This window comes from Tachypleus tridentatus, chromosome 4, assembly GCF_004210375.1.
Source record: "Tachypleus tridentatus isolate NWPU-2018 chromosome 4, ASM421037v1, whole genome shotgun sequence".
NCBI lineage: Eukaryota > Metazoa > Arthropoda > Merostomata > Xiphosura > Limulidae > Tachypleus > Tachypleus tridentatus.
Window position 1 is genome coordinate 77383379 of NC_134828.1, and position 26474 is coordinate 77409852.

At 33.3% G+C, this 26474-nt stretch overlaps 1 protein-coding gene and 1 long non-coding RNA gene across 2 annotated transcripts in view; one reads left to right on the forward strand and one right to left on the reverse strand.

Annotated features, from left to right (window-relative positions):
• LOC143249492 (uncharacterized) overlaps window positions 1-15483 on the reverse strand; it is a 116691-nt gene extending 101208 nt beyond the window's left edge. The window contains exon 1 of the long non-coding RNA XR_013027805.1: window positions 15183-15483. This is a non-coding gene — a long non-coding RNA (uncharacterized LOC143249492). The remainder of the gene's footprint in view (window positions 1-15182) is intronic.
• The window catches only part of LOC143249491 (lachesin-like), a 153067-nt gene that overhangs the window by 706 nt on the left and 125887 nt on the right, over window positions 1-26474 (forward strand). The gene's annotated exons all lie outside the window — the stretch shown is intronic.

Consider the following 26474-nt stretch of genomic DNA (forward strand, 5'->3'; position numbering starts at 1 on the left):
CGAGAGCATCTTCAAAGAATTTCAAATAAAAGGAGAGAGAAAATTAATCTATGTATTTAGAAGTTAAGAAAATCTGCATTGAAATATTACATTTAATTTATTTATTATGAAACTAGAAAAATAATAACAGACATTTTTAATATTCAATGAATGAATAAATAAAATCACCTGAATTTGTGTAAAACATTTTTCACACAAGAGGGCGGTGAAAAATAGCCACTCAAGAAAGTTAATTACTAAGTCAATTTTAGGTGAAAACGAAAAGAAAAGCAAAATCATTAAATAGTAACAAATAAAACGGTAAAGAAATTGTGAATTAACCACTGAATCATAATTCTACATGACTCCGAAAGTTCTCATAATTTATCACGAATTAAATCTAAGAAACATTCAACATCATTTGGCAATATATAAACAGTATTAACGTTCAGGTAATACATTCTTTATGTGATCGGTAGTATGCAGTATAAATACTATACGAACAAAAAGTATTAACTCGCTAATAGAAAAACGATTAGCTTAACATTCAAATCACTTCAAAATCTTGGTTGTGTAAAGTATATCCAAGCCATACGTTCGTATTAAAAACTGTTTTTAAAAGTCATCAGATAACAAATTTGCCAAACAAAATGACATAAATTAACTATATTGTTCACTTGAACTATTTGTTTGTATATACAACTTTCGTCACTACTTCTAACTTTATCCCCAGTATGCAAAAAATCCAAAGAATTCTACTAATAAAACATAGAGAAGTCACAAGGGAGTCTTTATGCTTTCACTTTTATAACAAGCAAGATATTTATAACATAATTAATAAGTATTTTACTAATCATAAGCATGCTTAGAAATGTATTAAACATCATCGAACTGGGAAAATGACATGCTTTAAAAACGTCTTAAAGAGCTTTTTTTACTTTCTTAATAATTTTAATAGTTTTCATTTCATTTTCATAATTAAACATAACTTAAAAGTTATATCATGTTATTTATTTTAATTGACTGAAAATGTCTCAATTTCAACTTCTCTGGAAGTATGAATAACATTGTAACTATAGGAAAACCATTTTTCATGCAATAACATATATCGATCTATGACATATCGTCTAAATGCTATTTTTGAAATAAACCAATCATAACGCTCACATTTTTAGTTATGCCCCAAAACAGACACTTATAAACAAAATATAAGTTTGTTTGAATTAAGCACAAAGCTACACAATAGGATATCTATGCTCTGCCCACCACGGGTATCGAAACCCGGTTTTTAGCGTTGTAAGTCCGAAGAAAACAAAGTATAACGAGTGAGTTGAAGCAAATTTTCAACTAAGACGTCTAACAAAGATTCAAATTATAATACATGTAAATCCAAACAGTCATAAAAACGGATTAAACAAAGTTGAAAAAACATAATTAGATTACCTGATCACATAGAGTATACACATGTAGATATTTTCTAAGTTGTTAAGTTATACTTACTTTAAACATTTATTATTCGCGAGCTTCATATTTCAGTTATGTTTGTTGTGCTTACAAATAGGCTTAACTTCAGTTTCGTGTTGATCAATTTTAAATTTATTTATTTAAAGTCGAAACCAAAATATTTATTAATAAAGCTACGTAAAGAAATCCTTATGAAGCGTTGATATTTAACAAGTAAATTAAGTTCTAAAGTTTAATCAATATATAATTACATCCCACCCACAATCTTATAAGGTGTTACTACATCTAAACAAAAGTTATTAATCGTACATAATCTTAAAAAATGAAATTGAGTTAATGTTATTGTTAATAAAAGTAACCGTTTTACTGTGTGCTTTTAAAATGGTGATCAAACCTCATTATCTGATTAGAGAAGACTAAATGTTACGTATGGATGCTGTTAACTAACTGTCTTGTCTAAAGTCAATCAGTTCAAAATTAGAGATTGTTAACGTACATAACCCTTGTGTCGCTTTACGTGAAAATCCGACGAGCAAATAAACCTTTTAAAACCTGGGACAATTATCACATTAACGCTCGCCAAGGAAATCTGAGTTTCTCATTTATTTGCATTTTAATCAAAAAGCTACACAATGAGTTATCCGAGATCTGCCCATGCAGGCATCGAAACCCAAATTTTGATGTCATAAATTGTGAGACGTACTGTTGAGTCATTCGGCAGGGGAACAAGTTTGAAAGTTATGCTCTAACAGCATAGTTCTTAACTTGAAAGAGATAATAATTCATACTAGCTGGAATACTCGTCCTCTGAACGGAAGTTACTTAAATTAATAACTAACGAAAGTTCATCATAAAACATGAAAAGTTGCTTCATTTATATATAATTGTAAAACACATAGAAACACCAAATAAAGAAACAACAAACTGCAATATGTGAAACCGTATGTGTATTTCCGCATGGATCTAATGAACCTCTATACCAATTTTGACGAAAATACATCAACACCCTGCAAAGTAGTTATATGGAAAAACAACAGACAAAACTATTATATTTATATTAATTCAAAAATACAAAGGACCCAGTTTATTTGTGATTGATTGGATTATAATTTTTCACACCTTTTACTGAAATGGCGGAAGGTGAGTTTGTGGTTGTGTTTCATTCTATATCTATGTATTCTTTCGGCGACAAAATACGAAGTCACAGAAACAGTTGCAAGCGTTCTTTAGGAACTCTGTAATCAGATAAACCCTAAATGAGCCTTTGAGAATGTGTAAAGGAGAGACCTAAACACTTAAACCAATAAAACGTGTTACAAGACCAAGTCTAACGTTTACTTGATATATCTCTATTTCAAATAGAAGGATATTAAATAATTTAGAACACTGACAATATTATTTTAATGGACAACTAATTAAATTCACCAGTTTTGTTTGTTTGTTTTTTTGCTTGTGACGATTTTATTATTCTAAGTTGTTTTGACCATAAAAATTGCCAGATGTAGTAGTTTTTTATTTATGTACTTACTATTGCTATTGCAAATTTTGTTGTCATCATTCAGACCTATTAAGCGATTTTTGTCATGATACATGACTCGTAGCTTACTTTTTATTATTGTACCCTGTGTTATATTACTACTTTGCTAAGACCACCTTACAATTTTAATCATGGAGAATTCACTTTTGCCTAGATGTATCAGGACAGTATTGATTTAAAGATCTAGGAATAAACCTTTCTAAGTGGATGAGGATGTCTAACTTATTATAACTGGTTGGATGTTCTATTAAAGTAAAATGTTTCATTAACACGCAAGAGTACCTAACGAGTTTAAACATTCTGTTGTACTAATGAGATGACATGACAAACTGAGTATAACTAAAATTACCTTATTATGACTAGGAATATCCAATAACATTAAACATGTTAATTTTTTACGTTTTAATTACTGTTTCGGGAATTGTATTTTTTGTAGCAATTAAAACAACTTTCAGTATTTGTAGGATTAGGCCTACCAAATTAATAATGTTTTTTTTTCATGCATTTTGTATTATAATCAATTTATTTATGATGATTTTGAAAGCCAACACAACTTATTACCCGAACTATCAGTAGATACACTGATTGCCTGTTTATTTAGTGTCTTTACATATGTCTAAACGTTAAGAGATATATATGAAATGAATCTTTATTTTGGAACAGAATGTTAGCAAGAAGTTATTTGTTTCAGGTATTTCTGCAAAGTTGCATAAAGACTGATCGGTCCGAACTTCGAACTAATGGTTAAGAACAGGTTTCTAGAGGGGTCGCAAGTTCTTTGCACTGAGTATACATTTTAAGTAAATAAAAAAAACTACCGTTTTTTTATTTTTTGTAGGGATAATAGGGGATGGGGAGGTCGTGACAAGCAAATCCCAGACGTGAATGTCGTCTGGCAAATTCGGCGAAGAAACGTTAATCTAGAGGTAAGACATCTGGTACCAACTCTTTGGCTACTCTAAGTAAATATTGGGGTTTTAGCGCTTTTTTTTTTTCGTAAAAATGATGAAACTGTGGATTTTCTGACCCAGAATGCGACCTGTTAACCGGGAGGTCACACAAATATTTTTTTTTTAGATATAAGCATTTTGATTCATTTCGTAAGATGCATTTACGATTTACTGGCTTAAAAAATGTATTCTTTATGCAGATACTCCAAAATATGAATTTGTGACGATTTGTTTGCTTTATTTAAAGTAAAGCCACATTGAGCTGCCGGTTGTAGCGAGGAAATCGAATCATCCCATTGTTATTATTTATTTCTACACTTTAAAAGCAAACACAAGCCTGCAATGGTTTTATTGTCTTAAAACGTTTACGTGTTATAACGGTAATTCCTGAGAGCTGAATCCGAAAATGGTATTTATCTATCTTTCTCCACAACGTACAGATTTTTCACAAAACACATATGTACTTTTACGCAAGTGAATCATTTTCATTGAAATCGGGTTACATTTTGTTATGCTTAAAACGTTGATAATCATTGGTTATAGATATCTTCAGATCAGTCGCGATGTGAGAGTCTTATCGATCGTTCTAGAACCAAAGCATAACAAATATAACAATAAAATATATTCAACGTGGTAAACAAAATTATAAATTGACCGAAGTAAGAATTTGTCTTTTCTATTTGTAAAAGAAAAATCCTTACGTTTTAGAAAACAATAAATAGGATTTTCGAAAATCGCGTAACTGAATTATGGATAATTCGTTATTAAAACCAAAACAACTTTTATGAAGTTTAAATGCGCAGGTCTGTGTAATTCTTTAACTGCAAACGGTAAAATATCAAGCATTCTAAAGATTACAAAAATAATCGATTCGTTAATCACTAACATATTCATAGGGCTAAAGGAAATCTAGAAGCTGTAAAACTAAAATAAAATGGCTTCAAAATTTAAAAACCAAATATTCAATCATCTATCACACATTTTTTCATATATCGGAAAAGGTTGGAATTACTCATTAAATGTTATCTTTAAATGCTTTTAAGCAATTAATCTAGATGCAATATTTTACATTTAATTGAACAAATTGTGAACAATCTCTAGAACAAATTTGAAACTATACCAAACTGATGAATACTTCAGAAATGTGTGTTTTGTGTGTTTTTCTTATAGCAAAGCCACATAGGGTTATCTCCTTAGCCCACCAATGGGAATCGAACCCCTAATTTTAGGGTTGTAAATCTGGAGATATATCGCTGTACTAACGAGAGGCTACTTCAGAAACAAACAATACATAATCTAAATATGTAATTACCACTATGTATAGAACATCTAACAACTGTGCAATACTTTATTTGACAAGTATTTTCTGCAATGCTTCTGAAATAGGAAGTCATTATCAGGATTAGTTTTCCAATTGTTGAATAAAACGAAAGTTATCTATCATTTCAAAACATTATCATCGTAATTGGCATGGTTTTTTCTTCCCACTAATCAGCTGCTGGTTTACACATTGTCGTGAAAGTTAGACCAAATACCACAGATAACATACTACAGAGGATAATAGAAGGTCCAAGCATGATCTGGAAGGTTCAAGTCAGTAAATTGTTTTGATTAATCCATCTTCTTGGTTACTTTCTATTCAACATGGACAATTAGGGACCTTGCTTGGTGTAGATATCATCTACTAAAACTGACTTTATTACAATAACGTCTTTCTGTGACATCATCTTCCATCTATTGTTGTGTTCTACAGCATATTTTGCGACCCAATCAATATAATCAAGACCGATTTTGGATTCTTCAGTTAAAGGAACCAGTATCCCGTTATTCATGTGTCACTTCACGTAATCCCTAATCCATTTCAACCTTCCTGGATGTGTTAGGAAGCCAGAAGTACGCTGAATAATGCCTTTGTGGATTTAATACCTGTCTCATGAAGCCGTCTGGGTAGAAATTATTACCCATATAACAATTTGAAGGTAACTTTAAACTCAGTACAGTTTGAGCAAGATACGAACATAAATGAATCAATTTGGATATAATGATTTTTCAAATGGCTTATGACTCTTCTGCGCACCGTTCACGTTGGTAAAAATTACATTCGGAACTTTGGGGCCACAAGTGCATTATTAGAATGACGGTCAGATTCAACTGTTAAGTTAGTCTAAGAGATGGCAGTAGGCTCTGATAACTGGTTGTTTTTGCTCTAATAAAATCAGGCGCAAAATGTTGAACAGTTAAAAAGCAACTATCTCATATGTAGCATTGTAAGACATTCCGAAACAAAAACAGATTGAAGCACATTTGTTCTGTAGATGAAAAGCTAACAGCACGTAATTACAGATCAGTTATCTCAGATAATAAATAACTGCTATCTTGCGAAGCTTACTTCCCCTCCTTGCATCATTATTTCTTTTTTTTTTTTTTGTCTACATCTACTCTCTACCCCTCTTCTTTCTTGTCACTGGGTGAATGTTTTACTTTGTCTATGACAAAAGACTCGAACTCTTTCTCTTTACATGAAAAGCGTTTCTGCTGAATTACATTGAATAAGATTGAGTTTAATCTAGTGGTAAACGTGTAGGGCTGCGTGTCGACGGTTTTGGATACTAGCTGTGATTTCACTGATATTTTCTAAATGAGGGATATGAAACTTTTTCAGTATGAGCAATGTGTAGCTAAACCTCAAATTTTCAAGCACTTTATATACGCCGACTAAACAATTAAGTCAACTAATATTCAAGTATAAACGTATCTTCTTTGGAACCACTGAGCAGAGAAAAGAAACCAATTTGCCATCTAGCATCACCCACCGCCGCAAGAGCTTTGTTCGTACCTTTTATTCGAATAACGGAGCTGACTGTCACTTAATAGCTGAAAGCACAGATCATGTTCTTTGGCATCATGTTCCTAACTATATATCCTCAATCCACATAATTACAAGCAAAATACCAAGCCATGCCCAATTTGTATGACAGTTCCTCTGAGCTGAAACGTTTTTAATGCAAATGGTGCTAGTTTGAATTTTTACAGAGTAAAGACGTGTACCATGGCGACGAAACAGAACAGTGGGAAAGAGGAACTGTACGTCCCAAGTAAAAAAAAATGAAGGTTCAAGGAAATTACTTGTAAATTAACAAGTGTTTGCCTTCATATAAATATTACCTATAATTTTTTCTTCTAGCCGTTCATCTAAAGAGCAAAGATGATTTAAACCTGCAAATTTACATTATTGCAATAAAAGGTAAGGAGGATTGTCGCAAGCGCAGCTAGTACTTGTTTCTGGTATTAAAACTAGCCACTCACATTAAAGTCAGTTTTAATTCGACCAATCAGCTGCATAAAATATTCTATACTACAAAATTAATTGCATTCTATCTAGTACAAAACTGAGTTGACAGAGACAACAATAATTGTCACAGTTCATGTAAATGTGTCTAATGCACGCTGTGAGTACTTTTCTCACCGCTGGGACGTACAAAATAACTTTTCGACGTACGAAGTGAAGACAAATTGATTGAAGGTTATACATTACAACCATCAAAGGTTCATCCATAATGATGAACATACGTCCGCTATATACCCTGTGATTGGTTGAGATATATGTTTCATAATAACGTAGCAAATAATGAACCCAAATGTATTTAAATAACTCGCTAATATTATAAAAGAAAACAATTTTCCAAGCATTAGAGAACTGTACGAAGTTTTTCAGTTACGTTTTTAAAGAAGTGTGAAGCACCGAAATTTCTAATAAGCTATTTACATTTTATCTTTCTTAATAACGTTGGTGATGATTCATTCAAAATAATCACGTAAATTTGTATTATATAATTTAATACATTTAAGTTTTTCCCGCCTAGAAATATGCATACTTCTTGCACAGTTCCGATTTGTGTGACTAAGCACTCTCTTCAGCTGTGAATGAAGTTAAATACGATCAAATGTGTATTTTGACAAAACTTTGGCTACAATGATGAGTACCTGATGTTGCAAATACGCCATTTACAGGACGTTCAGGGAATATTATTTTTTGCAATACAAATAGAAAAGGAAAAACAAGAAGGTTGTATTTAAAGAATAGCTGTTTTTGATATAGCATGATTATTCCCCGTAATATAGGAGATGTCTTAAGACCACTTATGATTTTTACTAAAATACTCTTATAACAAAGTAAGTACTCTAAGTGATCGTTCTCATTATATATATATATAAATCGAACATATATGCAGAAGTACAATGAAGCATAACAAATTTCACACTCGCGAAAGAAACAGCACCGAGTGGATTTTCACCTCCTAATGATCTATTCTCTGTTACACAACCTATATGGCCCGACATGGTGAAGCATGTTAAGGCGTTCGACTCATAAGCCGAGGGTCGCGGGTTCGAATCTCGGTCGCACCAAACATGTTCGCCCTTTCACCCGTGGGGGTGTTATAATGTGACGGTCGATTCCACTATTCGTTGGTAAAAGAGTAGTTCAAGAGTTGGCGGTGGGTGGTAATGATTATCTGCCATCCCTCTAGTCTTACACTGCTAAATTAAGGACGGCTAGAGCAGATAGCCCTCGTGTAGCTTTGCGCGAAACTCAAAAACAAACACAACCTATATTAGTGATGTTTTTGTTTTATTTCTTTATGGCTTCATGTACTGAATGACAATCTCATAATCTACAGCTATCAATAATGTAACTTGTCATTATTTGTAATATAAATCGTAATTGTTCAATGTTTTGACGTCACATCTAAATTATGATAAAGTGTTTTTATTTCTTTTCTGTGGATCTTTCGCTTCTGCTTTGGCGATATTTACTTCAAATAAGACAGCGTAATGTGCAGAAAAGTGCAACATTGAAATAATAATTTCGTGTTATTTTACAATTTTTATTCTCTTATATTTAAATACAACCACGTGCTAAAATTGTGTTTAATAATGAAGAGCTCAACTTATATTTTAAATACTAGATTATTCATCACAGTTCACAAGTGGTCTATGTTATGACACTGCATAGCTTGGAATCTAAATAAAGATTTTGTTTGCTATTCAATTAGAATAACAAAACCTGCGGAACTAGATAAACGCATGTATGTCTCTTATAAATGGTAACTAATTATAAATTAATTTTCATTTGTTTATCAGTACGTTTAAGTATTTCGATAAATAAGCATCCTTTTCTTCACAGTAGTATCTTTTTTGTTCTTCACGACATAAAACCACACCATCTGCACCATGTCCACTACGGAGATCGAACCCCGTTGTAATATGGGGACATGAGTAAAGCAATAGGATCGTTTTGTCTCGGTCATAGTAACAAAGTTTTCCTTTATTACCAGTTTTGTGTTATGTTATTCAAAAGAAAACGGGTGCTGTCAAAAATGAAGAGTAAAATAGGAGAAAAGCACAATGTCTCCATAGATGTGCTAAGTTGTTAAGCAACTATTCATTATTTATACGATTTATACTTTGTCAATTTTCTATCATAACCTTTCTGAAGAATACTCTAGATTTAAAGGAGATCTCAGTACAAGTGTGGGGCACCGCCTCCCATGACAAAATCCCTAACCATATCTACAAGTTTTCATTCAATAGAACGAGTAGTTTCCACTGTCTTAGTGATTATTTCATTTGAACAGCTATTTTATTCCATATTTCTAAAACGTTTAGACCTATTGACTGTCGCAGGACAGTTTTTACTCCTGCACACAGTAAAACGTTTTAGACTGTTATTGGTAACGCTAGGTCTTCATCTAGTGCTCCATTTAGAGTCGTGTGTATATAAATATTTGTCTCGAGCTACGTATGTCACAATATAATTGGCAAATTATACTTTTCGATTAACCTGATGGCAAACTCTGATCACAGACAATCACCCTATGACAGGTTTTATCCGAAAATAACAACTTGGGTAGGCTTAATCGTGATCAAAACCCAAAAAAAAAAAAAATATATTTTTAATAATTTTCTGTTTGCCGTTTCAAACGATAACAATATGATTTTGATTAAAACTCAGTCAAATTTTAGTCAAAGATAAACGTGAGTTTTTAACGTTTCTCATTATTTTTCAGCACAAACCTAGACAATAGGATTTTTGTTTACCGTAGGGTTCGACCTCCAAATTTTAGTGCTATAAGCTCTCAAGCATAACGTATTGCTGAACAACCTGTCACAACAATGCTTAACACAAACAACCGTATTTACGTTTTCCAAGCTTCTCCTGAACTTCTTTGTAAGATCATTTTTATTTTAACAATGCATATGCGAAGAATATCTAAGCATTCCCACATATAAAATATATTAATAAATTCTAATGTAATTTACCATCTATTCTAACTTGCCTTACTCCACGAATAAACAGTAAAAGACAGAGTATATTCTTTCTTGATAAATTAGAGAAAGACGATAACACGGTAAACTTTCTTGATCAGAAAGCTTGTTCATACGTACACTATGCACAAAACATTCACATAATACACTATATATATATATAAATATACGGAGTGGGTCAGAGCAATTCGTACAATAAACGAAGTGAAACTGTAAATAACACAAGAAATCTATCTTCCTGTTTAATTTGTGTTCCCATTGTCACAGAATTGGTCTAACATTAAAAATATTGAAAGTATTCGTATGTGATATAGTAAATATCCCGACGTAAGAAAAATTACATCAAATACAATAAAATTATCTTTGGTGTGATTATTAGGGACTTGCTTACCCAACATGTTAAAAGTAATTATGGATACATTTCTTTACGTAATTGAATGACATTATAATAATAGTTTGCGGTTCGAACTTATAACTGCTAGTTGAAAATATATAAAATCATGAATATTAGATATAAAATACACCATTTTCAGCACTATCTCTGAATATTCCTAACTATTGCATTTTGAACTTTTTAACGTGAACACGTAGGCTGAACGGCCAGATCTAATATCTCACAGTATTCAAATATAGCCAGCTCCTTAATTTTGAGCTACTATTCGTAGGGATGCCAATCAGTTAACAGTTTCTACCGCTAAAAAAGGTTTGTCATAAGTTCGTTGATAATTGTTTTGAATTTCGCGCAAAGCTACTCGAGGGCTATCTGCACTAGCCGTCCCTAATTTAGCAGTGTAAGACTACAGGGAAGGCAACTAGTCATCACCACCCACCGCCAACTCTTGGGCTACTCTTTTCCCAACGAATAGTGGGATTGACCGTCACTTTATAACGCCCCCACGGCTGAAATGGCGAGCATGTTTGGCGCGAAGGGGATGCGATCCCGCGACCCTAAGATTACGAGTCGCACGCCTTAACTCACCTGGCCATGCCAGGCCTCGTTGATAATTAAATTGCCAACTTTGTGAAACTTCCCTCTCTACAAAACATTTGCTACTTTTACAGGAATCATAGAACAGTGCATTCTTTCAGGTCGTAGCAATTATAACATCAAGTGCAAACTGTGCAATCGCTACATCAGTCATTACAAACAGCTGAAATGTACCGACATATACTGCCTGTGAATTCAGCTCTACAATAGATGCAGCTGTTTGTGTTGTGTTTTTTTTTAATTTCGCGCAAAGCTACACGAAAACTATCTGCGCTAGCCATCCCTAGAGGTAAAAAAAAGTAATCATCACCCATCACCAACTGGTGGGGTACTATTTTACCAACGAATAATGGGATTGACCATCACATTTTAACGCCCCCACGGCTGTAAGAGCGAACATGTTTGGTTTGACGGGGATTCGAACCCGTGACCCTCGGGTTACGAATCGAGCGCCTTAACCACCTGGCCATGCCGAGATCAAGTGTAGTTATACAACACATTTTCTCTCACACACTGTTATTAACAACATTTAAGTGCATTTTATTTTAAAACAGTGTCTTCGATATCAGGAATAGGTGTTACAGGGATCAATTGACAATCGATACAATTTTATTTACAATATTATGTCACAATGAAATAAGTAAAGAAAAACTGAAAGTACTACTAAGCTGGTGGATTTCTGTTGTTTTTTTTTTACTGACTAGACGTTAAGAAGCTGAAATCTCGCTATAAACCACAGGGCATTGGCTTTTTTGCTGTTGTTATTAGTTTTTTTTTATTTTGTGATAACCAACATTCAAGACTTCGATACATTTAAGTTATCTCACTTGCGCAGCTGGCAAGAATTTAGACCACACAAAGTAAAGTAGGCCCGACGAACTTCATGTTCGCTAGAAAAAACGTTAAAACGAAAATAACAACATCACATAAAAGTCAGCAAATAATCAAACAAAACTAACGTTGTTATTTTCATTTAGGTCATAGGTTTGTTAATAAAACTTTAACCCCACAAAGTTTCTTGATTTTATGATTCTAATTTCTTTGAGTTTGGTATGATTACCTACTAACACGGCAACACATCAGAAAAAGTCTACTAATACTGAAGTTTAAACTTCTGAATTATTCCATTGATCTCTTTACATAACCCCCTCCCACAATTGACACAGGGGTAGTTCAGCAGACTTGCGACTATAAAAAAAACGATTTTGATACCTGCAATGGGCAGCTAGCCCATTGTGTAGCTACGTGCCTAAAAATAACCGAACCAAAATCTCTTTGCATGATTTCGTAACTTACACTGTTTGCACTTGTACCTTTTGAGTTCCTTTAAGCACTAGAAACTGGTTTTAGAGTAATTCTACTCGTGAATCATTACTGTTGTTTAAGAATAAATTCAAGAATGTTTGTCAGTTGTACTGATATCCAACTGGTGACTGACAGCTTAGCGACACTTCCCTTATTGGACTTGTCTTTATAGACATGTATTATTTTGAAGTTAAATTTGATTACCTTATTGGCCTTTCTACAGTTTAGCCCCAAAAACTTCTGTTTTCACTTTTTTTAGTTATTTTCTCGTTCTAATTTGTTATACATTAAACTTAAGAGACTTTATAAGATTTCCTGCTGTTTACTCGAAGACTGAGATTGTCTATCAATAAATCGTCTAAGAAATCTGTCGAAGTTTGTTTTTATTATTTGTATGGAATGCATGCCCATATCGGGAATTTGAGGGCTCAAGGTTTTTCCTTTGTTGCAACCAAAAGTGTGCTCTACACATTTAAACAGCGAGTACGTGATGAGATTTTCGGTTAAATCACATTTTTCGGTAAGAGAAAAATAGCCCATGAATTGGTAGCTGGTGCTTTTGACCAGCAGATTTTCCTGAGCTCATGAATAGAGACGGCTATGCACAAGAAACACTTTGTACAGCTTTACGTTATAATTCTATACAATACATAGCAACTATTCTTATTAGTGGATATACGTTTAACACTAATGTTTCCAGTTGACTTGTTCTTATCTTGCCATTTATATAGCTTATGTATCTCAATGTGTAGGTTAGCTTTCCAGTATGTTATCCCTAAAGTTAACCCATATTTCACTATACGTTTGAATATGTCTTTAATAATTCAGTATTTATTAAAATATCATTAACTTCTAACCAAATTAATTTAAATGTAAAATAAAATCAGAATGAAAATGTAACTTAGAAAATAATGAAATCAGTTCTATTCATGAGCTTGGTAAACAATGCACAGTGTTATAAGTTTACAAGGAAAAAATACAAAGTAAATGCAACCTTAAAAATATTAGAATTCAATCATCAACAGGATACTTTCGCTTTTGTTAATATTTTCAGCTGTAAACTCAAAAATACTTCACTAGGGTTAGTCAACTTATAGTACTGAGTTTATTCTTCTTACACCGTTTGTTTGTTTGTTTGTGTACTTTTCAACGTAAAGCTATACGTTGAAGATATACGATAATGGCTATCGTCATTATCCAGTAATAGAAACCAAATCTTGCTTTAAGCGTAATAAATCATCAACAAGCTTACAAACGAACTAAGTTAACAAACAACACAGTTTTCGTAACCGTAGAAACTAATAATGTAATAAAGAATAATAATGCTTAACATCACTGTAACGTTGTATCCGATAACACTAATGAAACTGAAAGAAAAATGGACTATGTTATTGCTTACAAAACATATAAAAAAATAGTTATTTTGTTCCTAGGATCCACACAGATCACCAATACACAAAACTTTAACATACGTATATGCTTTCACATATTTTTGATAGTGCACGTATAAAACCAATAGCTAATCAAACATAAGAAAAAATAATAAAAATACAGAATGAACACTAGTCCATTGAACAGAAAGTTATATTGTAATATGTACTTCAATAATTTATTTATTCATGTACGCCTCAATCTATATAGTAGGTTTATATCTTACCGCCTCTATAACAGCTTTGCAAGATAGTCAATTATTGTTCTCAAATGAATAACCCTTTTCAGATGGTTAGCAAATCCTACGCTAATGCCAAATTAATTTTTAATTAAAATCAACATAATAGTTTGTGTCAAAAAGCTTTAACTTAAGTTCAATGAAAACAGAACAGTGTGGAAGCGTCATAAGTAAACCATAAATAATTTTTCATTATTTTTTTCTATGGTTATTTCATAACGGAATCCTCGTAACACCAAACATGCTCGTCCTTTCAACCTTAAGGGTGTTATAATGTTACGCTAAATTCTACTATTAGTTGGTAAAAGAGTAAGTAGCTCAAGAGTTGGCGGCGGTGGTGATGACTAGCCGCCTTCCCTCTAGTCTTATACTACTAAGTTAGGGAAAACTAGCGCAGATAGCTTTTCACGAAATTCAAAAAACAAACAATTTCATGACGAGGTGAGTCATCTAAAAAATACCATTGTTTAAAAACACACACAAGTTATCTGTATCTTATACGTAGATTTTTAATATTTGAAGCTCTTATGAATAAACATATCACAACTTACCCTAAATTTTGCCTCCATTCTAATCTTGGAATAGCAAACCTAGACAAACATTTACTGGTATCATTCCTCTCTTACCTTTTTATTTTCTTTGCTCGTGAAAATCAGAAGCGTTTATGCAAAGGTTTTGGCGAACAACCGAGAGAATTTTGATCGAACATCAGAAACTTTACAATTATGTTTTTATAATTAATTTTCTATCTGCTAGAACAGCAAAATTATTTTACTGCACATAAAATATCGTTTATGATAAAAATCGAATAACAAAGGTAATGCTTCCAATGATTTGTTTTTAGACCTCCTGAGTAACAAAGTTTCTCGTGGTCTCTCGGGTAACAGTACAAAATACGTTTCTCTCGTGACCTAGAAAAGTACATACCAAGTACAAAACTACCATCTCGAGAAAAAAACAAACCTCATTCCTGCATTTTTCATGTCTCAGTCAACAAAGTGAGGGTCGATCTTCACAAAGTCTAACACTTTAATATATATTAGTTTACTTTCGTATCCTACTATTCCCGAAAAGGGGGTGACTTTATCCAGAACGCTGCCAAATTTTGCTGTAATTAGATGATAATTGCGTAGTTTGTGTATATATAATTCAAGCGAGTGTGAACAGCTTCACCTAGCGAGATAAAATATGGACTTCATCCTGACGAAGGCCTCAATCTAGAGGCCCAAACATCGTTCAATTCATGAAACAGTCCATCGAAGTCAAAACTCTGCCGTTGTGCATGGACACATTCTGGTATAACAAACTTTTTTACGTGTCTTTCGTTCATATTAGCGTACTATCTTAGCTTGACGTGATAGTTGTTTTCGACGATAAATCTTGTGTCACTAACCTAGACAAAAAAACATGACCTTTGACACATGACATGATATGAGGCGTGTTTAAAAATCTTTTGAGATACCTCTCCAACTAATGTTTTAATGCAAACCGGGTATTACATCCAACGCCCGCTCACTATGATCAAAATTTTTATACATTATTTATTTACAAAATTATTCTTTCTTATTATTAATTTTACGTTTGTCGACAAATAGTTTTTGCACAACTGTGACTTCCAAAGTTTCCACATGAAATTTAAATTTAAATGAAAGATAAAACAAATGTCACAACGACGGAAATGATTAAACATAAATTTTTGAGGAAGAAAAAATATGGCCAGGTGGTGAAGGCACTCGACTCATAATCCAAGGGTTGCGGGTTCAAATCCCTGTCACACCAAACATGCTCGGCCTTTAAGCCGTGGGAATGTTATAATGTGACGGTCAATCCACTATTCGTTGGTAAAGGAGTAGCCCAAGAGTTGGCGGTGGGTGTTGATGACTAACTCCCTTCCCTCTAGTCTTACACTGCTAAATTAGGGACGGCTAGCGCAGATAGCTCTCGTGTAGCTTTGCGCGAAATGGAAAATAAACGAAGAAAAGAAGAGTTCCGCGTATTTCACGATGTTTGAAATGTCACTGAATTTTAATGAATGTTCAATTCATTCATATTTGTTTATCACTAAATCTGTTTATAAATTTAAGAGAGCTAATCACATCATATAAATACGATTAGTATGTACGTATAAAAAATGGAATAATGTAAGTAGGGTTTTAGTTGCCTTTCATTCTTAAGAAAACAGACAATTGTATTTCGTCCTTTTACGTTTCCTTTTTTGATACTCGTGCAATCTCTAAACTGCCTAGTTTAATTAATCACACAATGCATCGTTATAACCTTTTCTACCTTATTATCATATTGACAATCACTAATTCTTATTGTCATCTTTTTCTTTGAATTATGTAAGACATCAGTCAGTACCCGCAACTGATACATTAAGACAAAATGGCGTTGTTTATTGAGAGAGTTAGTTTCTTATAGACTCAACGTGGTAACATGTATATATACCACTAATTCTCTGTACGCAACGCACACAAGCATATTATACGATCGACAGGCCAAAACAGCAGCCTATGCTAAAGGCTTACGCTGTTCTTCAAGTTTAAAGTCTGTATTTTTCCTAGTATAAACCAATCAAAAACCTTATATCAAACTTAAAATACGACTTTAGATAAAGGAATATAAATGGTTCATCTTCGGTTCTTTTGTTGCTTTTTGTGTGATTTTTATCCCTGTCAATTTAAACAACGTGGAGTGTGTGTAGTCATTAGCCTAGATTCTAACCAAACAACTTTAACCTGACTTCATTTTTTTTTTCTAAACAGGTATAAATTGCCTTACAAATTTACAAAGAAGAAGCGTTTATATTGTTGGGGATTACGATATTACTAGAAACATTTTAACGCAAGTAGATATCTCATTAGGTTTGTGTTCTCAATATGCTATACGCAATGTAATTACCAAGTTTGTTGTAAAGCCCGATTTTTCTTATTTCTACAAAGTATTCAGTTGTCAGGGAATATTTAGTAAAAGCCTATAATTACAGAATTACAGAAATGCTTTTCTTAATTTATAATTAATATCAAATAAGAATTGCCACTGTACTTTAATAAGTATATGAACATATTGAAAGTGTAGAACTACATGTATTACTATTCCTGTTGTAACAAAGTCGTATATGTTTTGTTCCTCTATGTTGTTTCCGAAGTTTGCGGAGGAATTGCAAACTCTATGTGGTATCCTCATTAAATAAACATATTCAAAATTAGCAAATTAATTACAGAAGTTAATGACTTAGCAGACAGAGTGAAAGGTGTACGTGGTGTGTAAAGAAAACGAGTGCATTAAATACACAACAAATTTACTTCACACAAATATACAATAAACAGTTATCTTGGTGAACAAAATGAAAATTAAATATTAAAAATATTAAAACACTGAAGTTAAAAGAAAATTCAAATGGAAATAGGAAGATAAAAATCTAAAAATAAAGTAAATATACACCGCTTTAAAATTTTGACAAAAATTCTAATTTTTGATTAATATAATTAACAAAACATAAGATAATTAAACACATGTTAGTAAAATTTAAATATCGAGATTCCTAAATGTTGATTTGTTTTGTGAATAATTCTAACCCTGAATTACAATTATTAGCATAAATTATATCACTTCACTAAAAGGTTTAAGGTCTCCAATTCATGTTCCTCCATTATCTTCAGTTACTTTAATAGCTATCTCAGATAGGTCCGTACCAGAAAAAAAAAAAAATGTTAGAACACCTGTCCATAGTAACTGAACATTTGCCATATTTGTTCCCCCTGGCTTATGAGTATGGATATGAACATGCCCCCCCCCCTAGATTCCAAGAATGTCAAAATCATAAACTACGATACTAGATTCGAGCTCAGCTACCCTGAAAAGCTAATTCTAATCATACTAAGAGGTTGCCAAGGGTAGCTAAAATTACACCATATAAATAAAGACAATCCTCGGTTCACTTCAAATTTGCTTGCTGTATTTGACTTCGCTTGTGAAACTGTGATGAGAGATCGTGAACAACAAAGTAAATTATTACAAGTGGGACTTACTAAAGAATATAAGAAATTGTAGAATATTAACACGATTTTATTATACAATAATTTTCAAGACATTGCTGCTTGTCGATTGTTGTGTTTTGAGTTTCGAGCAAAGCTTCACGAAGGCTATCTGCGCTAGCCGTCCATAATTTAGTAGCATAAGACTAAAGGTAAGGCACCTAATCATCACCACCCAACTCTTGGTTTACTCTTTTACCAAAGAATATTGGGATTTACCGTCATATAATAATACCCCCACGGCTGAAAGGGCGAGCATATTTGGTGAGACGGGGATTCGAACCTGCGACCCTCGGATTACGCGTCAAATTTAACCACCTGGTCATGCGGGGCCGCTACTGATCAGAAGAAAAACCAATTAACAACAAGCACAATATTAAACCAAAAAATATAGCTCTTTACAATGTAATTCATTACATTGATATAGCTTGAAAATTAAGCGATTTTTTCACTAACCGTGGCATATATACGAGAATCATCGCATCACCGAATGTGAGCTGTCAAACAATTGACTAATTGAAGACTGACGTGGCTAGGAGTGGTACCTTGTTTCTTTGTTGTTTTTTTTAATTTCGCGCAAAGCTACACGAGGGCTACCTGTGCTAGCCGTCCATCATCAACTCTTGTATAACTCATTTACCAACGACTAGTGGGAGTGATAGAAACATTATAACGCCCCCAAAGCTGAAAGAGCGAGCATATTTGGTGCGACGGGATTCGAACCCGCGACCCTCAGATTACGAGTCGAACGCCTTAACCTACCTGGCTATTAGTGGTACCTACCACAAAGGCAACAATCATAGTATTCATATGTGTATAAAGGACTTCCTAACTTCTACAGCAAGAACCTGAACTAAAACTTTAAGAACTTTGTGCATTTATTCATATTTAGTTAGGCCTGGCATGGCCTAGCGCGTTAAGGCGTGCGCTTAGTAATCTGGGGTCGCGAGTTCGCGCCCGAGTCGCGCCAAACATGCTCGCCCTCCCAGCCGTCGGGGCGTTATAATGTGACAGTCAATCCCACTATTCGTTGGTAAAAGAGTAGCCCGAGAGTTGGCGGTGGGTGGTGATGACTAGCTGCCTTCCCTCTCGTCTTAAACTACTAAATTAGGGACGGCTATCACAGATAGCCCTCGAGTAGCCTTGTGCAAAATTCAAAACAAAACAAACAAACATATTTAGTTTTTATATATGTAGAAAATGGATTTATCGCAAAACCTATTCTTTAATTCTAATTATTTCGAGTTTGTTTGTTTTTTGCAAATATTTTTAAAGTCAGTAAAAGTCTAATAATTATTTTATTGGATAACAAAATTAGATGAAATTAATTGTTAAAGTGAAGTGGGGAGTCATACTTAATAAATAAATTGTATTGTTATAAATAGCTGCTTTGATTTAAAGAAGTCAAGTGTCACATACTGCCTACAGAAATGGCATCGATAGAAAATTACAACTCCTTCTGTCCATGAAGCTACTTTTCAAATTCACAGAAATAATACAATAAGTGGATTTCTATAAAATTTGACATAGTTATATACAACATAATCGGAAAAAAAGAAAAGGTGAGAGGTTAAAGCTCATGTGCAGAAAGAGAAAAATAAAGAAGAGATAAACGGGACTGAGTAATGGGAACGTTAATGATTGAATAAATCTCTTGGATAATATATACGAACTTCTTCAGTATATTCGAAACAGTTGGAGCTAAACGCTGCTTACATATTTATTACTTCTTTATAGCAAAACTTCAAGCAACAACGGCATGAAAATAAAAATAAACTATTTTTAAGATAGTTTTATAATCTCAGGATTATTCATAAGAAAAAAAATGAAACGATTGTGTCCATAAAGAAAGAGCATTTTATCGTAGTTAAGGGATATATTTCTTGGTAAGTTGAGGCCTCAATGCATCACTGCTATTTTCTTCTCGAAAAGTTTCATTTCTTTTAGATGTCAAGTTGTATGTATAGTTGGAAGTGAAATCGTAAACTCAATAGATAAGTATATATACTACTTCAAAAAATTCAACTATTTCACCTAAATTTCCCTCACTGTATTCAGCACCTGACGTATCGTACAGGATTAATACTTATCAACCCATTGAAATAATACGTCTATTCAAGTGAATGGAATGAAAGCCAGTTGCACGAAAGCCCCGTCTAGGATTCGTCACTTAGCCTGATGTGTTTGTAAAGTTAAACCAATTAGGCTTCCAGATTTTTCACGTGTATAAATTATGTGTGAACCACCTTTTACTACCTGTGTGTAGAACTGAAATCACTAAGCAACTTATTATGACATAATGTAAACCTTGGATGACTGACGATCAGACCCAGCATGACCAGGGGGCTAAGGTGTTCGACACGTAACCTGAGGGACGAAGGTTCGAATGTCCGTCGCACCAAACATGCTCGCCCTTCCAGCCGTGGAAGCGTTATAATGGTACAGTCAATCTCACTATTCGTTGGTAAAAGAGTAGTCCAAGAGTTGACGGTGAGTAGTGATGACTAGCTGCCTTCCCTCTAGTTTTACACTGCTAAATTAGGGCCGGCTAGCGCTGATAGCTCTCGAGTAACTTTGCGCAAAATTAAAAAAAACAAATAAACAGACAGACGATAAACAATTACGTTTTATTCGACAGTAATTAGAAGGCTAATGATGTAATGTTTAAGCACGAATTTTCACGTTTATTAAAACTTTTAATGAGTATGTCCATTTATTTTTTAATTTTCTATAAGTACATATGTGCATATATATATATAGTGTAATACGGAATTAATACAAGTATATACTGTCTCTATAAACATAGGTGTAGATGCGTACCATCAGACATAAGAATTATGATTTTGACAAAGTGCTACTGTAACTTAATGGTTCGGATTTAGTAGGTACTAAACCTATGCCGTCGTTACATTCTCTATACATTTGTAATCGTACTATAATTTATATATATCCGTCTTAATTCACTGTCCTTCTAGGAACACGAATTTTGAGTTTCTGGATCATTTGAAGAAATACTTAAGCAATTATATTATTAATATATTCTTCTAAATCGTAGACTGTTTTTCATGTGAACTAGTTTCAGGTGTTAAAAAGTGTAACATGCCTCAAAAGTTTAAGATTCCTGGAAAAAGCTATTAAAAACCCTATATATATATTAACAAATTAAAATAATGTACTTGCATGATTTCAAACCTTGTAATCCAGAATCAACTAACACGCTAACCACTGAGAGTTACTCATTCTTACATTAATACTTACAGCGTTCTCTTGGTGTCCCACAATAAAATACATGTCCTGTACATGCGTGTACCCGAGTCTTCAATTTTATATCGTCTCCCTGTGTAACTAATCCCAGCATCATTACATATATTTGAAATTCTGAGTTACAACTACTTTGTTGATTGAAACAAAATATTATGATAAAAGAAGAAAAGAAGCATTTCTGAGTTGAGAAAAAATATTTCATCACAAACTTTGCACGATGGATTCTAATTTTCTTTTTAAAAAGAAATGAATACGATACTAAAAAAAACAAACCATAATGCAGGTATTTGCTGGAGTCGTAAGCATGTATGTCTTACATGGTTTTATTTTCATTAAGGTACTTTCTTTGACTTGGATATTTTATTTTGTCTACTAGATAAATCAGACGTTTCTTCTTCTCATATTCCGTCTCATTACTTTGGGTATTTAGATAACTTGGAAAACTTTCTTCACTGTAATTACAATACGTCACGCCTTCCTACACCGTGTGCGGTTTTGCTTTTCATTTTATATCAAGCGGGCATAATTTTTGTGATAAATAAAACGAGAATAATGAATTCCGTATGTAAAAATTTATGAAACGCAGAATACCATCAGTCCGTTTTTCATATATAGATGATTTTACGATTTACGTTCTTAGAAGCGCATAATCATTCTTTCAACAGACTTTATTACAATCATTTTTCCTTAGAAAAGACTGATTTTATAACATTATAAAACTCATGTTTCACAACCTCCAACAACTGGACGCATTATCATTCCTGTTTCTGCATTCATTCTTCTAATGTAAAATACACAGTTTAATCAACGTTTTGAACTTTTGAATACAATGTAGTGTCCTCTCTAATCAGTATTACTTACCACGAAATTTACGAATTACCAAAGGTGATTTTTGTGACTCTCCTCAATAATTGAAAATACCTGTATCCTAACTAAAACTCAACAACACTAACTTCGACATATTTCACTATAATTACCAAGTGGGCGTTGTCGACTTTAAAACCAGAAAATAATGATTATTATCTTATGCTATTTAATCAATAACCGAGTTGGAAACTTCCTCATTGCTGTTTTTTTGTCGGTTGATAAAATAGAATAAGATGTGAATTTTAATTTGTTATAAACTTGTAAAAGTAAGTTTGGAATGTCTTCAGTTATTTATGTAGAGTTTCTTTTCAAGTAGACGAAAACCCAAATCACTGTTTCTCGTTATTATTTTTTTGTGCGAAAAATAATCAAACCTACTCAAATAAGGTTTTAACGTTTTGAAGCTGACTTTACTAACACACTAAATTTTTTTAACTGATAAATGACAAAAAATGTATACACAATTCTCTTTCAGTTCACATCAAATACACATTGCACATTGCATGACAAAACGGATTACAGAGCACAAAATCACGTTACACTTTTTTGTGGATAATATGGCTATATATATCTGTGTATAAGTCAACATTATGTATTTGGTTCAGTAAGAGTAATTTATAACATCGTAAGAAAAAGCAATGATGTCTTAAGAAAAATATATCGAATAAAAAATACGTAATGTGTGTAGAAAATCTTTAGTCGCCACCAGATAAAATAGCTTTACTAATAAAATAACATTATATATACGATCGTCAGTTTTGGACTATAGTTAGTAAGTTTAGTTATCACCATTAGATTCCATCAAGGAACATAGGGCCGCAATCGCTTGCGAATTCTTCAACAAGTATTTAAGTGAGTAGGTTGTTAGCCCACTGCACCGAGCCGTCCCTAATTTAGCAGTGTAACACTAGAGGGAAGGCAGCTAGTCATCACCACCCACCACCAACTCTTGGCCTACTCTTTTAACGAATAGTGGGATTGACTATCACATTATAACGCCCCCACGGCTGGGAGGGCGAGCATGTTTGGCACGACGCGGGCGCGAACCCGCGAATTACGAGTCGCACGCCTTACGCGCTTGGCCATGCTAGGCCCTTTGGACTTTAAGATTGTGAAATAAGTATATGTATCTATGAAAAACTATTAAGACAATCTGTGCCATCCCTACCTTTCAATTATTAACCAGGGAGAAAGCAATTAGTGGCATCCTGTCACCAATTTTTATAAGAATCTGCTCTTTCCTGGTGGCTTTGTAGCAAATATGAGGGCTAAGAAGTCTAAAAATGTGGTTTTGATAATTGCGCTGCGCAGAGTACTAATAACTCATGTGGTTTTGTAGTCAACAACAAACAAACAATCCACAATGATTCAGTTGAAGTCACAAGCACAATTCCTGAAAAGAACTATGCTTCCCAAGATCAGTAAAGTTATCGTTTCATGTTTTCTTATCTACAAAATATCAACACCTATTTAAAACCTTTGTGTGTTCATGCCTGGGTGTGTCATTCTTACAACTTGAAAAAAGCGTAAGTGTCGTGTACATGCTTGTGGTTTATGGACATGTTGTTGCTTTCATTCGTTGCTTCTATTATTATAAAGCACAAAGCTACGCGAAGGACTATCTGTGCTCTGCCCATCACGGTCATCGAAACCCAGTTTCTAGCGGTGTAAGTCTGCCGCTGTGCTACTAAAGATCACTTGCATGGCCAGTTAGCTAGAGTGATCGACTCGTAATCTGAGGGTCGCAGGATTAAATCCCCGTCACACCAAACATAGTCACCCTTTCAGTCGTGGGAGCGTTAAACTGTGACAGTCAATCTCACTATTCGTTGGTAAAAGAGTAGCTCAAAATTTGGCGGTGGATGGTGATGACTAGCTGCCTTTTCTCTAGTCTTACACTACTCAGTTAAAGAGTTAGCGAAGATATCCTTCGTGCAGCTTTGCACTAAATTCAAACAAACAAAAATGTGTTAGCCTCTGAAAATCTAAGAAAACTTAACTATTTGGTTTGTTCGTTTGTTTATGAATTTCGTGCAAAGCTACACGAGGGCTGTCTGTGCTGGCCACTGAAGTACTGGAGGGGGATCGTTTGTCAGCAATACGCCTTTAGTGAGTGTGGTTATAGCTCCCCAGTGGATCAGCGGTATGTCTGCGGACTTACAACGCTAAAAATCGGGTTTCGATACCCATGGTGGGCAGAGCACAGACAGCCCATTGTGTAGCTTTGTGCTTAATTGGAAATAACAACAACGTTTGTGGTTATTAAAATCGTTTTACTTAAAATGCACGTTAAAATTCAACGAAATGTTGTAAACATGGAATAAAAAATGCTTTTAGTTTAGGATACCGAATAATATTATGAATAAAAATAAGAACTTTCACACAAATGTGTATTTATATGTAACATATTCGTCTCCAATTATAGTAAAGTGTGAAATGCTTTCAATTTAAAATATCATGTGGTATGGGAAAGATCAATACGATATAAATACACTTTAGTTGTATAAGAATATATTAACAGTTTTTTCTTAAGTTGTAAAAATAAACAATAAATATCTTGATTATTTAATCTCTGTAACTAGTATTGTTACACCTTGACCTGCTATAAAAATGTTTTATTTCTTAGAGATAATTTTAGGATAAGTAGTCTGTGTGCTTTCAGTGACAAAAAGATAGATTATTTGTTTATGTTTAACTATCAAAACATTTCGATTCAAAACGAAAAATATTCTGTACACACACTTCTTGTAGGTTATTAATGTGCATTTAAGAAATGCACTTACATTTATATATATGTGTTTGAGGTGTTACAATTTTTGAATAAAAAGGTTAAAGGGAAAGCAACTAGTTATTATCACCCATCGTCAAATATTTCAGTTACTCTTAACTGGGGGAAAAGTTAGATTTTACCAATATATTCTTATAACACACATATCGATATTCCTATAGATATGTGTAAAATATTCCAAATTTGAAAGACGCCAAAATTTCTATTTACATTCAAGCTAAACAGAATGAATATAAAATTCAGAATTAGGAGTTATTGGTTAAAAATAAGTCAGAATGGTGTCTCGTCTCATTCACTCTAAAGTGTTTTTGTTTTAAAAAATATGAGACATGTTACGAATATTATCATTAAATTTTACTTCACATTTTACAGTTTTTCTCATACGATTTTCAGAACAAATGAACATAGCTTAACCATACCTATAGCTGGATTTTCAAAATGTTTATTAAAGTTGCTTATTCTTGTACATTATGACTGTTATCATTTTATGTTCAACCCTCATCAGCACACCTGAGGTCCACAACGACTTCTCGGATGTATATCCTTTTACATAATATTTACAAATTTATATCCATTCACAAAATTGTCAAACAGAAACCCTGGATCGGTATGAAACTATTGTTTTCGAAAGAGTCAGGTAAAGTATGAAAGTATAATCTTATAATCTACTCTCTACCTGGAGTCCATAAGGACCATCATCGACCGTAGCTGTACATGCAATTCACTTTATAGCATACAGAACAAAGTTCTAAATGTTTATTTCACTGTGTAAGCTGTCTTGTCTTTCATCTTGTCTGTTTACTTATCACATCACTGTTGTATGCATATACACGTATCTAATTGTTCGACAAGTGTTCTCTCTCGTGACTGCGTAGAATACCTATTGTATAGAATAGTTGTTTGATAATTGTTGTAAATAAGCAGCTTATTGGATATTTAGTCTATGGCCTACTATAAGAATATATTTGTTGTAGGCTCCAGTCGGACTCAAGGTGACACAGCGGACTTATAACGCTAGAAACTGGGTTTTGATACCCGTGGTGGATAGAACACAGATAGCCCATTGTGTCGTTTTGTGCTTAGCTTCAAAACTTAAACTCACAACGTAAACTTTCACTTTTCTTTGAGTTAAATTTTGCAGTATTTGGTAATCTCATCATACATTGGTGAATAATGACTTAAATATAGGATTCTAATTAAACTTCAGTATTTTTTGATTCACTGTTTGTGTAAGGAATGATTTAATACAACTTATTTAAATACTGATGAACAAGGTAATTTTGTAATTACTTGATTTGT